Source organism: Varroa jacobsoni, unplaced genomic scaffold (assembly GCF_002532875.2).
Source record: "Varroa jacobsoni isolate VJ856 unplaced genomic scaffold, vjacob_1.0 contig00626, whole genome shotgun sequence".
In the NCBI taxonomy this organism is placed as follows: domain Eukaryota; kingdom Metazoa; phylum Arthropoda; class Arachnida; order Mesostigmata; family Varroidae; genus Varroa; species Varroa jacobsoni.
Genome location: NW_019214501.1, coordinates 51,071 through 66,430, shown reverse-complemented (window position 1 = coordinate 66,430; position 15,360 = coordinate 51,071). Strand labels below are relative to the sequence as shown.

At 40.9% G+C, this 15,360-nt stretch overlaps 1 protein-coding gene and 1 long non-coding RNA gene across 2 annotated transcripts in view; one reads left to right on the top strand and one right to left on the bottom strand.

Moving 5' to 3' along the window:
• Positions 1-15,360, top strand: part of LOC111271442 (uncharacterized) — a 50,312-nt gene that overhangs the window by 23,758 nt on the left and 11,194 nt on the right. The window lies entirely within an intron of this gene.
• Positions 91-6,992, bottom strand: LOC147751994 (uncharacterized). The gene is made up of 3 exons (XR_015315318.1): positions 6,893-6,992; positions 6,366-6,537; positions 91-163 (listed from the first exon to the last, which is right to left on the bottom strand). It is a non-coding gene; the product is annotated as an uncharacterized LOC147751994 (long non-coding RNA).

The following is a 15,360-nucleotide window of genomic DNA, read 5'->3' as shown; positions in this document are numbered from 1 at the left end:
CATCTAAATCGTGATCGAGCTACGCAAGGAATCCTGATTGATGAGAATGGCTCAGCTTCAAGCGAAGATGCGCGCAGCTTAGGCACTTACCTCGTATCGGCTGCCGCTTGTCACGATCCCTCCCTCAGCTCCTTTTTAGATTTCAAACTTATTTCCTGTGAATCTGTAATATCATACAGCGACAACGGCAACAACAATAACCTACTTGGTTCACAATAGCGGGAAGGGTATCACCTTAACGCACTTGTTCCCAGACACCTGCATTATTTATCATGACGCCGATATTAAGGCGTGATTCATTTGATTGCGTAATCAATATTTAGAGCGGCTTAGCGGTTATGCATTGCTGATTTTTTTTCGGGGCGCTGCACGGGAAATATAGGGTATAGCTCAGGCGGGAAGAGGACCCAGAGGTGACATGGCATTAAGCAGTATGACCGTCTATAAGCCATGTATAAGCAGGAAATGAGCACTTTAAATCTGAGCTATATGTATGCAAGATAGTGGGAAAAAATAGGGAAGAACTATTCAACTAGAACGAGAGAATGGCTGTATAGGGTAGTTTATCATCCTTGAAACGATCTATTGACGAGTAAAAGATCGAACACTCGCAAGAACTCTGCTGGAATATTTATCACATGACAAACCTTCCCATGTTGATCATATGGTCGTTCGGCCATATGATCATGGGAAGGACAACACGGGAAACTATGGAACGATCGCTAAACAATAGCATATCGTTCGAATTATATGCGTAGACTGTGAAGAAGGAATAATCAGACGTTACTATACACGCGTTGAGGCAGAGAGCGTTCTACACCCTTGACTGATGTAACACTACTTCGTCTGGTGTTGAAGATGCTAGAAGATGGTGAAGAAGAACTAATTAGATGAGAACGAGATCATACTTCCAGACCTGACAAAAACTTAAATCAGGACCGACAGCATCTTAAACGACATGGAAGAAACCTTTTTAAAAGTGATCCTTGTAAAGGATTTCATATTTGGCTTGTATTTGGGCCTAAATAGATGGACTAGTGTGCAACATTCTCCAATAAAGGTGCGCCCATAAAGACTTCTAATAATCTTTATGGGCGCTTTTTTTTTGCTTTCAAAAACTCGAAAGAAGCATGGAGAAGGGATGCGGGGAAAATGGCAGCTGGCAAGTAAACACCTGTCGGTTTCGAATCGGATGTGTTTCGCTTACACGCACGAGGCTATTATTTTTGTTTGAAATGCCATAGGGTTTTTGATTATATGCCTCTGTACGCAATGACTCACGCTTTTGTAATCGCCAGCACGCTAGGCGCTAAATCGCTCATTCGAGTCAGGCCAGAAAAGCCTACCTGTTCCGAAAGTTGTCCGGTATCGGATCAATTAACCTATGAAGCATGACAAAACTACGTATTTCATTTCAATAGGTCTTCATTAACCAACCATGCCGTATGGCTGTACCATACGTTTGCCTCGCTGTTAAAACTATACGGGATCGGACTAGATCAGATAGTTCGAGCTTTGCCTACACGAGACGAAAGGGCATTCCCTAAGCACGATTTGCTGGAATATCAAGATTTTCCACTATCACGAAACGTCTTTAGTAGATACTGAATTACTTAACATATTACTTAGAAGAAAGGAATACAACTTATTGTCCTGCTACTGTTAGGTAACTGTGGGTTGATCAAAAAAATGGAACTGCAAGCTAAGAAAGCTGTTGTTTTGATTTCCTTGAACACGTTCCGTGTTATGTAACTTGTCTTCACTGAGAAACACATATCTGTCCGACGATTCAGGTCCGTAATTAATAACCGAAAAAGCGTAGATTACGTAAGATATTTCGTGCCTCTACTGTATCACATCGTTGAAATTGAATGACGTGGGCCAGTTGCTTATTGAAAAGAAAAAAAAAACCATTAGAAGTAATTTCAGTTTAATCAGTGAAGCTCATTAATATATGACTGCCAGTAACTAACAGAGCTCCTATATGGCCCTCTTAGTGTATGAAATTGATTCATCTAGAATACCGGTTCGATTTAACCTTTAGCCTGTGCAGAGTTATTCAGCTCTCAATTGGAGAGATCCTAATTTGAGCTACGCAGACTTTACTTTGCTATCTAATTCGATAAGTTAAAACGAACACGTTATGTGGGCATCAGAAAAGCTCTGAGGCAAAGAAACCGGAAGCTCGAGTTAAAAAGTGGTCGTTTGGTTGAGTGCTTTGAAATTTAACTAACAATATTTTTTACTCTCCATTTTGAGCGGGGTTTGTATATTCCGAGTTTTCCAAATCGATTTCCGGAATTTCGCGGACGATTTATCAGTTTGCGCTGTTTATGGACGTTATTCATCCAGCGTTCTTCTACAGCCCTTCTTTTGTGTACATTCAGAAGTTGTGCTATGAACACACATCTTTACTTCAGATTATTAGAATCGCTCGTATAAAACACAAGATATAGTAGAAAAACTAGTTCCTTCGTGATCATCATCATTGGCAAAAAGGAGCTTAAGTCCAAGAGAAATGAAATTTACAATGTCTTTAGTGACCTGAATGAAGAGAAGAAGCAGGTGTGATAAGAAGATATATTTAACTGGCCGTTAAACGAAAAGTTCGCATTAACGAGATGCATCTGTGCGGCAGGAACAAATCGATTGTGTTTCTTCTGACGAAAAGCATCCTTTTTATCTAAGTCAAGCCATCTATTAGCCTCTAGCGTTATAGAAACGTTGGACGTTTTTGTATTTTGAAGCTGAACTAACTCGCCCTCTCTGAGTCGTTGCAGTAATGGTTCAAGTTAAAAGGACAGCAATCCTTTCGTTCGAAAAACCTTTTAAACGAATTATGCCTTCAAACGTTCTCCCAAGCGCCTTTCCGATATCACCACTCGGTAAACTACTCCATTCTGCCGAACGTAGTTTCTGCAGTGAACAGAACGTTTCTGTCCGCACTTGTGAGGTTAATCAACGTCATCCACTGGGCAAGGCCCAGCTGTGAAAGGACAGTTAATTTGCTCGTTCGCTCCGCGTGAGCCTTTTCGACCGAAGTCCGTTTATCAGCAAGATTAATAAGCCTCTGCCTTTGTTAGGTTAACGAGACGGATTTTCGTATAAGATCGTTTTCCGTCACGGACACTTACGCTTCTTGTGATTCATGTAGGCCTGAGTAGAAAACCGAAGCAGAAAAATTGAAGGTGAGTAATATATCTTGAGGCGTCGACAATGTATGGGATGCATTGCAGTGCTACAAATCCATATACGAAATGATGCAACAATATAAATGTTTCCTATAATAGGACCACGTCGAAAACAACAGTAGGAACAAACATGTCAAATTTCTAACGGTGTGTCGGACACGTTCCTTACTCTGAATTAACATGTATTGGCTGCGCATACTCCACTGATCGTGTTGCGGTTAAGCACGACACATATTTGCGCATGGAAGTTGCAAAAAAATGCCTTTTTTTTTTTGTACTTTTCAAACATTATGAAAATCAAAATAATCCATTTTTCGTTGACTAACTTGCAATGAATGGTACTACAATCTATTGTAGATTATGAAAGGTTCAATAATAAATAACCAGACGCATAGAAACGTATACACCCATGCGGAATACTAAGCAACCGAATGTTAGGTGCCATCCTTCTTCATTCCTTTTTCCAGAATTTTGTTTTAAATCAGAGAACAAGTCAGAGAAATATCTTAGAGGTGGGCCTTGAAGCGGATGAAACAGTTATTTGTATTACATCACTATTATCTTGGACGATATTATCTAATTGAGGCTTGATTTGTGTTTGTGATTATTTGTTTTTTCATTTTATTTTAAAACAAACGTTAATGTATATTCATATATAAATAAAAACTAATTATAAAGAATTTCGTCTTCGAAACCGACCGATCGAAGACCACTGAGTCCTGCTTAATCGCCCGTATGGATGTATGTGCAACTTTTTCAGCGACGACTATTCGTTCGCTTATAAGTACGTCGCTTTTTGATAGTTTTCACACATTTTTCGCGACGCTTCGAATCATTAGCAGTTGTAAGAACAACTATACGCTTGGTCCTTTGATTAAGTGAGATTAATAATCAAAAACAGAAACATCAGACTAGACGAGGCTTTTCAATTTCCTCGTTTTTCTATTGCTGCCCCCATATCATTATTCCATACCTTGCAACACCGCATAACGTCCTCAGACCTGCTTGCTTTCCTCCATTTAACATTCGTTTTGTGTTGTCGACACAGACTGGCAAAGTTGAGCTACTCCTGTCAAAGTTAAAGAATGACGAAGTGGCTCAAGGCGACGAGCTGCTGTATAACCAATGTAGGGCACCGCCCCCGCAAATGTTTCTAATACTGCAGGGCTGTTCATTATCTTAAACTCAATTTATTAGAGAAAGAGGCGGAACAGGATGGTTCTAGGTGGCTTTTTTAGGCTTTCGTGATTTGGTCCAACGGTGGGAAGCTAGCCCATAACTGAATATACCTTCACTGTTTGGGGCAACGTTACAATATGATGAACTGGCCCGCCGGTCGTCAGGTAGTTGAGAATACAGCACATGATGTTGCGAAACAGCTACCACCAAGCCCAAATTAAACAGACGGAGAAACCCAGATTCTTTATTATTCTTATCTCGTTCTTGCTCTCCTCTACGTCTCAACTACACTGGGCAGATATGTGGGTCGGTTAAGATGGACGCGGATCGGTCATTGGCCAGAGACGGTAGCAAGATGGGCATCCTAAGAGATCGCGCCTCACGGTCAAATTAAGGTCTGACAGATAAATCGGAGTTGATCAAAGAGTTCTTGGACAATTGTTGCTCGTCAAACAATTGGTCCAAAAACTTTTATTATATATGAAATCTAAAGAGGTGAATATTTTACGAAGCGATCTGAATCGCCAGCTGAATTCTAAAGAAGAGAGCCTTTTTTTTTGCTTACTTCTAGTGGAAGCAGTTTCTAGTTAGTTCGGAAGGAAAATCCAGAAATCCATCATCGCACGTAGGCGCAAAAAATAATTCTAATTCATAAAGCGTTCACAGAGTAAAACCACGTGCAAATATATTTTGAGCTTAAATAGTTAATTCATCTGCAACTGGCGAGAACTTAACGGCAACACTTTTCGCTGACAAGGCTTGTCATAAAAAGAAGCTGTGGGTTGCGAAGCTGAATTTATCATCGACGCCGTTAACTTTTCCCCATATGAATTCGGGCCATATTAAAGAAGCTGACTTAATACAAAATGCATGTACTTCTGCTGTTAAAAGTGTTACGAAAGACCAATTATAAAACTGCTTAACATGTCGCTGTCTTCAACGTGCCCAGTGACTAAAATGTTAAAATCAACAAGTGGATGTACTGCGACCCTCCAACAAAAGCCAATCTATAAATCTCAAATAGAGAGTTATTGCATATGAGATATTGAACCGCAGAAATTGACTGTCTTTGTAGATCTCATCATTATAGATCAGAGGATTGCTCACAAAATAGACAATTTTTGGTGTTATCTTCTATCAAAAACGGACCTTTACGACCAAAGGATCCCTTACACCTGTACTGGATCCACCAAGCTTTTCCATAATCGTCAAGTTGATAACAGGTTTGCCTGCGGCATTTAGCGGTAACAGACAACCACGTAGGTACCCGATCGCAGATGACTGCACTGCGGCGCCCGTGAAGAGGAGCAGGGGTTAAAACGGGGACCAAGAAACTGGGAGTGAAGGGGCAGCCAAGGGCATCATCTGCTCTTGTTGCCTTGCCGTTCAAACTCTGCGTCGCTTCCATCTACCACGAGGGAACTTCTACTTGCAACAATATTCCTGTCTATCAACAGTCATTCAAGATGGCTTCTGTTGGAACAAACAACAACAGAACGGGAGACCGTTGGACTTCGCTGGGCGCGACTGTTCATTAAGGTCCGTTTTGCATAAAAATGTCGCACACAGTCAATAGTATACAACATAGTATAAACAGGTGCACATATTGACACAAATACGGACCAAATATGCACCGTACAAACAGATGGGCCCTGAGTCCAATGCGTGTTCATTTAGTGGTTTTTCCTGCTTCTGAAATATCGGAAATCTTTACTTTATCCCATTTTGCTTCGGATCTATTACGGCACAGGGTCGTGTAGTCAGAGGGCTTTTGGCAACACTGAGACATATGAGGAATAGATAAACGAAAAACCAGGTAAAAGGGGAAGCATGGGAAATATATATAAATAGCACCGAATTACAACAATAAAAAACAGATTTATTTTAAAAATTGTATTGAGATAATAACATCCATAATGTTTAGTAATATAATTGCAGCTAGTTTAAGTGTAACCGAAAAAATCCCTGAACAGACGTGCGATTGACTCTACTTACTCAAACTCAAATGGGTCGGTAGAGAACATAAGTTGAATGCTCGACGGCGTAGTAGGTTCCGTAACGGCCGTAAGAAACCCTCCGGTAATTACTTCTGGAAACTTCCATGTTTTCGGGTCGCCACTTCCTCAGCCCATAGTACAGTTAAATGAGACGCTGGGCCAGGAGTAACCTAGAAAAAGGAATAAAAATAACAACTCTAATGCCCAAACATACTAAACAGACTATGTTGTCAATACAACACAATACGGGTTTGGCCGTATTAGCTTCAAACCGTGAAGCAAGATACTTTAACATTTCTAGTAGTTTTTTAAACATGCGAAATTTAATTTCTATAAATAGTAGGTGGGGGTCCATGGTCAACCGCTTAAACAAGGAATCACACTAGTCTGCTAATCCAGTCTCAACATTATTTTGCCCCCAAGACAAACGAGCTTTGGCTGTGACCCTTCGAACTGAGTAACACGTTTTAAAGGTAAGATCTGTCTAGCTGAAAGACGCTATTTTTTACAGAAAATTTGACTTACCTTTGGTCATTTATTCGGTCTTATAAGACCGAAATTAGCGTCTTGGTATCTCATCCACGTGCGATATTCGCAGCGCGTTACTTGAAGGCAAGATCGAACCAGTGAAATGTTACCTGATGCATGCAGAATAAAGTCCAAAGTTCTACCTTTTGCGTCGCTGTTGAAGGTAGGATAATTATAAAACATACCTAAGTATATTTTTCTAGTAAAAAGGCAATCGTTATATTCAGGTACCACGTATAGTTGTAGATATAATGACCAGACTCTCCAAATTAAATTAAGTGCATCTGCGCTTGAATCCTGAAATTAATATTTAACAAAAAAAAATTATAACTTATTGTCTACTGTATATAAAAAGGTGCCAACGGCTCAAACGTTGTTGATACACACGAATTTTTGTTGAAATAACTCCAGTTGCTGAAGCGCGCAGGAACTCTAAGGAAGCTCAAACAGGCTATCTCAATAAAAGGCTTAAAAAGAGCAGTCTATAAACTGAATATCGAGCATCACTGAAACCACCAGCATCCGTAGCTTTAAATACCAAGTTCTGTACACAATAGGCACTTTCGGACTCTCATTTTAGGTCCTGCGTTTCTGTAGCGCATCGGTATTCAAAATGCGGATGGCATCGAATGCCGTAGCAGACTTCAGGGTTAAGGACATTTCGAGCTGTCCGCCTATGACAAATTACCTGGGAACAATAATTGAAATATTCTGAAATCTGATAACTCTCACCAAAGCTGCAGGAAGACTTTTCTACCCAAGAACTCAAATTGTTAGAAGATTGAAGTCCTTTGCGGCTGTGCGAACGCTTCGACAATCGTTATTTTCTCGACAAAAACGATACTAAATTGCTGCTTATCCACCTGTGTGCTGAAGAAAGCAGGCCCTCAGAGAAGGAAACCAAGGCGACCAAATTCAAAACAATACAGTTAGAAACAACTGAAGTCGTGGCGGAAGCTAGAACTACTGGTTGATTATAGTGGGTGCTATTATTGTTGCCGTGTATTATTACCGTCATTCATAATCGAAGTAGCAGTCCGCAGTTGGACTTCCCTTGATTTACATAAAACAAAATCAAAACGTAATAACAGGGTACACAGCGCAGGAACTCATTCTCTGCTTCGTGCAGGATGAAGGACAAGGAGAATTTTGAGTTTCCGTTAAAATCACGAATGCTATCTGCAGACAGCTCAGCAGCTGACAAGGCTCCGGTGGAGAAGAGACCGCGACTCTCAGCTGAATCGACTTTTCGAATGGAAGAGAAACTAACCGTTTTGAGTCGCGCGACAATAGAAACGCCAAAGTCAGAACTTCCCGCCCCGCGGATGTCACAAGCGAATAGTACCTATGATACCATTGACCATTTCGACGACTGGAGACGCCCCCTGATCAATGCACTGTGCGAAACTGCCACTAGCGCATGCGGAAAACGTCGGGTTGACGTTTTACTCAATCTGTTTTTCGGTACCCGGGAGCTGGCAGAGTTGGTGGATTTTGTCAATGATTTTGTCGACGAAAACCCATGGCAGGTGGTCGATCGGCTTACGGAGTTCGTAAGCAGTGTCGATAACCAGAACGGATGGACTATTGCTTACGGGAATTTCGCAGCATATAGTGTGCAAGCAGGTGACGTCGTGTTCATCGCTCGCTGCATGTGTACTAGGGCCGGACTTCGGTGGCTATGCGTCGTTCGAGGAACGTGGCGATGTGGCAAGGTCGCCCCCAGCCATCCAGGAAGTGCGCAGCTTCAACTGAAGGCCGCAAAGAAAGCCGGTCCCCTCGAAGCTCCTCGGGCATTGGGAATGCTTGAACGGATTTTGCAGCGCCGCGTGATTAGCTCAGCGATCAAAGTCTGTGAAGATGTCAGGAAGTTTTTGCACCGGCAGGCTGAGTGCGAAAGAACGTCGAGATGGCTCGTATTGGCTGGCAGAAATTTTTCGGTGGACGCAGATCATAAGCACGAAAATTCGGCAGTCACCTTTTTTGGGGTTGTGAATGGCCTCTATCTACTGGTTGTCAAAACTGCTTGAGTAATAAGGCCTATCAAACCAGCCTGAGAATTGAAAAGTTCGTTTGTTGACAATTTGATCATATTGGCTGTGATATTTATATTAGAAAAAATTTTGCTGTACAGGAGTATTTCCAACATCGATGATTGCAGCATATATGAATGGACTGAATGCCGCGGAAAATATTGGCTTGGAGACGTTTTAGCGCCAACAAAAAAACCTCGCCGACTAACTAATCGGTTTACTGATTTTCGAAAATGGGATAGGACAATTCGTCCTTCGAAGGGATTCTAGATCGAGGCTGGGTTTAAATGCTATCTAGTGCACCTTACGCAGATGGCAGCGAAATCTCAGGTCTCTACCGTGACGCAGATGCGTTACTTAGTGAGAGGGTAGAACCCGATCCTAATATGGAGGAACAGCTTTCAGCACACTGTCACTGATTCTTTTTTAGAATGACTTTAGCCGGGAACATCGGCAAACAGTTTTTTTTCAGATCTAAATAACTTTAGCTCAATATTCAGCGTCTCAGAGCGACGCAAACCTCCTCTGAATGGCGGGCGTGCCTTGAGCGTGTAAGCACCGCTGTAAAATACCTCTACTGGACACCTATTGAAAGTCGTATCAGCAATTGTAAGCTCCATGGGTTATAATAGCGAAAAGGTTTACGGGATTGGAGACAAGGAGCTGCCGTGGCACAGAAAGCGTTTAGTTGGCAAGTACGCGGCAGCTAGGGTGCGTATTTTTCGTTTGCTCACTATTAGTCTGATTTGATTAGGTTTAGAAAATTCATGGATAGAAAATACCGAAAGAAATCATTGCACTGATTGGTCCTCTAGAAGCTGCGCCGTTACGAAGCTCTTGGACAATATCGGATCTTATTCGGCAATTATCTCAACTAGCGTGCGACAAATTCCGAGGTAACAAAGTCTTTCGAAATTTGCACAACGATACAAAACAGACCTTAGAAAAACCGTTTTCGTTCCAAAGGAACGTTCTTCGTCAAAGGAAAGGCAAGAAATGTGTTGTTCATCTGAAGAATCAGTGACATAGGTTAAGACACCATTTTTGACAATTTTAGATTAGAACGCCATTTAGAAGACCTCAAACAAACGTCCGACGTGTACTGCACCGATCAAAGTAGCACGCAGTGTCATATCTTCATCATATTTAGCTATAAGTTCTGACACTAGGTAATTAAACCTTCAAAATGGGTAAAGCTTTTGGAGAATCACTTAAAATCTAACGCCTAAAAAAAAATGAGAATTGTCATTTTTCCCAGCAAGTTTTGCGAGCTCGTAAAAGTGAAGGTTGCAATTTACAAAAAGCTAACTTACCCTCAACAAAACCACTGAACGTTAAGTTTGTTGGTATTAGACTTTTCGTGGCATTAAAAAATATTGATGTCCTTCCTTTCTGCTCGTATACAGTTGCTATATAGCGTTTCGGAGTTTACATATAAATGACAATTTATTCACTGGAAACGGCAGAGACAATACATTTCGTTTTTTGAATCTTGCATAAACAGAATTTCTACTCCATCTTTTCTAGGTACATTCGGCATATGTAGATCTCTTATAAAGCTTGAGAGACATTAAGGCAAGGATGAGCGTCCAGATTTAGCAAACGAGCAGCTCCTATCGAACTGCATTTAGCGTCGCTAAAAGAATCAAGTGACTTAAATTTTGTATACATATGTGTCTATATATATATATATATAAATACGCGGATTAGTCCTTTGCGAATAGCTGATATCAACTTCAGTATAACGAATTGACTCATGTCCTAGTTTTCCTTGTACGAATTTTTAAGGATTGATGAAAGTTGGACTTTCGTTAGTATTTCCGAAAACCGAAAATTTTAGCTGGAACCTCTCATACAGGTGCATTAAAGCGAGTCCATAATAATAAACGGATTAAGCTTCAGAAATAAAGTTGTACTGCCTCTGTGTCCTACACTCCATCTGGAGTCGTGTAATAGAAAGGAAAATATCCTGTTATTGTGAAACCTACATGATACTGGTTATCATCGATGTAGTTACCGCGACAGCACTCCCAGTTGAACTTTAATAATAGGTCCTATTTTAAGTTCGCTACTTTCAAATGACTGCGAAGTGATAGGTTGAACACACTGTCGAATTCCGTATCGCGTTCGCATCGTCACGCTGATATTATTGCGGATATCAGACGTACGCAAAGGACTTCAGCGTTAAAGTTGACAGGCTTCACTATTTAAAGGAAGTTATAAAAATTAACTACTTACCCCAGAAGAAAAGGGTGGTCGTGATACTCGACAACGGATAAGTCAGCAGTTTCTAGAATATACGTAGTTTCGTCTAAACGGAGAAGTTGCTACAGAAGCTTATCGGAGACTTTACATAGATTCCAATGGTCGTGAGGCATCGTGGCCACAGTCTCTGTAATGCCAACGGGCTTTTGTCAGATGTACCTAATCTTCCAACTTGATTTGCCAACTAGGTACTCTTCGAAACAAAAGTAATTCGTTTTACAAGGGTACAAGCCGTAAGCATCGGATCCTGTTTCCCAGCGCTAATATTACGATGGATTTTTTGTAGCAATGTGATTTATCGTTGTTTTTTTTTTTTTACTAGTAATATAGTTCCGTTATAGATGAATGGGTTCAAGATTGAATCCAGTCGAAGATCCGCCAACCAAGTATTTGTGAAGAAATAAGCGGAGGTCGACGAGTCATCTTTGAAAAGCGCGTAAGAGTCGTTTTTATCAACGAAGTAGAACGGGTAACATTCCGCTACTCCTTCTATGCCCAGATACTTCATCTAAAAGCCTAAGCCATGTTCGATTGGTGATGAGACAAAAAGGAAGTGCGAAAACGAGCGACCGCTCTTCTGCCTCCTTACAGGTAACCGTAGGTGAATCTAATAGACAGCCTCTTAACGCTGCTACGATGCTTTATTTAAAGCATTGTTTTTTTATAACAGTTCTCATAACGATAGTCAACGACGTAATTATTTATATTCACATTCTGTAGCCATTCGAGCTAGAGTAGTAGTGGTCACGTAGCTGTTGTAAACCACCCTGTTTTCGAACAAAGAAGGCAGTTGAGCTTAAAATGTCCCTCAGGGCAGAGATCCATGGCATGCTTCACTTTGTTTGTAACATCTGTTTGTTGGTCATTTTGTAAACATGTTCTAATTCCGTTGGGACATACATTCGTTAACAGGATCCGAACCTTATACGTCGTGTACCGGGCAGCTCCGTAACGAATCAAATAGAAATCATCGCGTTAAACTGTCCAGATTTCCACTATCGCCGAAACTGTGACCACGTGGGAGCCTTGGGTCCCCCGAACACCCATTACTCTAGCTGGATACTAAAACAAACCTTAGCTATGAAAACGTAAGCAGTATTTGACATATGACTTGAAGCACAACTTCTTCTCAAGAATATCGTGAATCTTGCCAAGATTTTAGAAGTCAGCGTTCCTTTAATAGATCCCTTTGATACATCAAATCGGGCAGCCGTAATACCGACTTGTGGTCGTTCCAATCGCGCTTTCGGTTTCCTAGCGGTGTTTCGTGCGGGACCTACCTGAAACTCTTGTAGGCTTCTGATTCAGGTAGGAAGAGTTCTTGCTTAGGACGAGATCAGCCAAATGTTCTTCGTATAACTCTCTTTCATTGTGGATGTTTCTATTATCGTTACTACTAAATAAAGAATTTTTGTAATGAAAAGCGTTTTTTTTCTTTTAACTTGAAGTTATATTTTTTTAGTCTTTTGTAGCGTCCTCGGCAAGTTGACAGGGTATCTCCGAGATATTCGTAACGTGGACACCTCACAAATTGTTGCTACAATGTTTTCCAGGATCAGAATATGCCCGCGCCCAGAAGCCAGCTGCCGTTGACGAGGACCAAAGTGCATATTTCAAATGAATCTAGGCTTCCCTTTGCGGCAACTGGCGTTACGACTCATGTGTTATAATGTATTTAAACGCCTTCGCGCGAAAAGCGTTTAGTTCTCTGAAAAGAGCTAATATGTTAATCATTGTGCATGGAGTTAAGCTATCAGCCTGCCTTCAACGGAAACTATTAGCTGGTCCGGAACCATTTACAGGATCAAAGTATTTGAATAACGTTTATGTTACCAGCCATTAGCATGCAAACTTCCGTAAATATTTAGATGAGTTCGTTGCTTTTCTACGACTACTAGTATCTGTGATCTTATGAACGGAAATTGGTAGCTCTGATCATTGAGACTTTTGAGCAGAATAAAGCTTCGACCGTGCTCACCTTGTAGGCTCGACAGAAGATTTCTCAAGAAATTTGTTATGAAACTGCAAGGAGAACACCGAAGATGAAACAGGTAAACAACCTTATTAGTACAGGACAGAATAGAAGTTTAGTTCCTTTTGAGCCAAGTGCAGGATGAACTGATACGCATGCGTCGTACTCCAGTGACAATTGTTCGGACGGGGAAGCTGTGGTTACCGCAAAAGGAATACGCGTCAGTCAATCTGTCCGCCAGAGGAGGGTCAAACGGGAAAGTGGGGTCAACTTCCAACGGCAGGAGCGATCAAATTCGATCATCTCCAATTCCTGAAGAGCTTATGGTTGTATAGCATGACGGCGACCTCCACAAATATTATTATTCAAAGGTAACAGACGACCTCATCCCTGTGTTTCACGGCTCGGATTAATAAAAAAAAAAACGAACCTTCGATCGAGATTAAGCCAATGAGACTCATCAGAACCCAGCTGTCAAAAAGCTTCCGGAACGGAAAGCATCTAACATATATCGAAGTAGAATTATGTTACCTTACATACGTCAAGTTTGTTAAATATTTCCAGGTAACCTAATATACCAAACTCAGCAACAGCTCGTATTTACAAGTTTTATTGTTGAACTATTTTATTATAAAAGTAACTTGCGCTATTAATTATTTTCCATATCAATACTCTGACATATACCCTATGTCGTGTAAAAAAGCCTGTCCGTACAGCGCGTTCGAAAGTTGGCGGAAAGCCGGCCGTTGCTAGGATCGGAGTCCTGCAAAGGATCAGAAAAATCTCTATTTGGAACTGCACGGGTGTATAAATCGATGAGATAATACTCTAGGCAGTAAGAAAACCTCAGCTGACATGTGGACAAATAGACTGTTACATAATTTTTGCTAGCAAGGCAGATCTTCCGAAGAAATGACACTGTCATTTATTATTAGTGACTGTATCTTAAATTTTAGTAAACAGACTGGGAAGTCTTTAAGCAACCTTTCAGGAGCGCCGTACAGGGTATAGCAGCTTAATTAGATCAGACCGAAAAGCTTATTTTCGGAAACTTAACATCGACCATTTTTGATCACCTGCTTGCTTATCCAGGGCAACTTACTAGGCATGAATCGAAACAAACGCAGATTTTCTGAAGGTGATATACTGTTAGAACGTCGCAGCAGCAATATAATGCAGACGAGTTAAGTTATCTGTAACTGCAGATCGCCATACTTCTGGCATCGCGGTGCTATGAACATATGACACATCCGTTTGCAGAAAACTTGTTTCTCGGCTATAGCGTACACATCGCTGAGAAAATGATGTTTACGGGCGTTTTATTAGAGAATAGTTTTTCATCTGTAGTCTAATTTAGCCAGAAATGTTCTGGTTTAGTTTCAGACAAGTGGAGCATATGCTTTAGACAGCATTTGAAATCCTGTAAGTTCTTTAAACAGAAATGATATTTGAGCAGTTTTTAAACTACTTAGTCGTTGAGGAAAAGCGCTAGGTCACGATAGGGTGCTCGATCGACGTTGTAACTATATCAAACATTGTCAGCCCGATGTGCTTAGCATATGAGCATTGGTGGCGAAAGTTTCGAACTATCATAATTTCCAAAAAAATTATTACTTTTTATATATATATATATATATGTATATAGAAAGTTCTTCGAGAGCGCCATTTCCAGAGTTCCAAGGTCAATGCTCCAGATTTGAGCGGAATCGGCCTACGAGTCAGTCTGTTTCTTAAGATAGAGGAAACCTTCGCGATTTAAATTTCTTTCTTTTTTTAATGTGCGGAACGAAACACTGTATACCTGAGTGGGTTAAAATGACATGGAAAGCCTTAGAGTTTGAAAACACGGACATGACCAAGATGTTTGTATATTACGGCAAGTCATACTGTTAAAAACTATTTACTCCGCATATTGTTCCTGACCTTCTATACTTAGCTGCAACCAGCTACCGACACAAAATCGCCGAATGCTTTTTGTTAACTTTTAATACTTAAGTCACTGAGCAGTATTTTAGGCGGACCTTAATCATTTTAACTGCCTGTGAAACATCATACACCGTAGTAAGAATCTGCCAACGTTGAAATTTTAATTAGCAGTTGCCACATCCTAATGGGCATTATGGCAATGCACTCAAAGGTACCACGCCGCGCCTAGCGACTCATATCGTAAATGCATCTCAATGTAGAAATAAGCA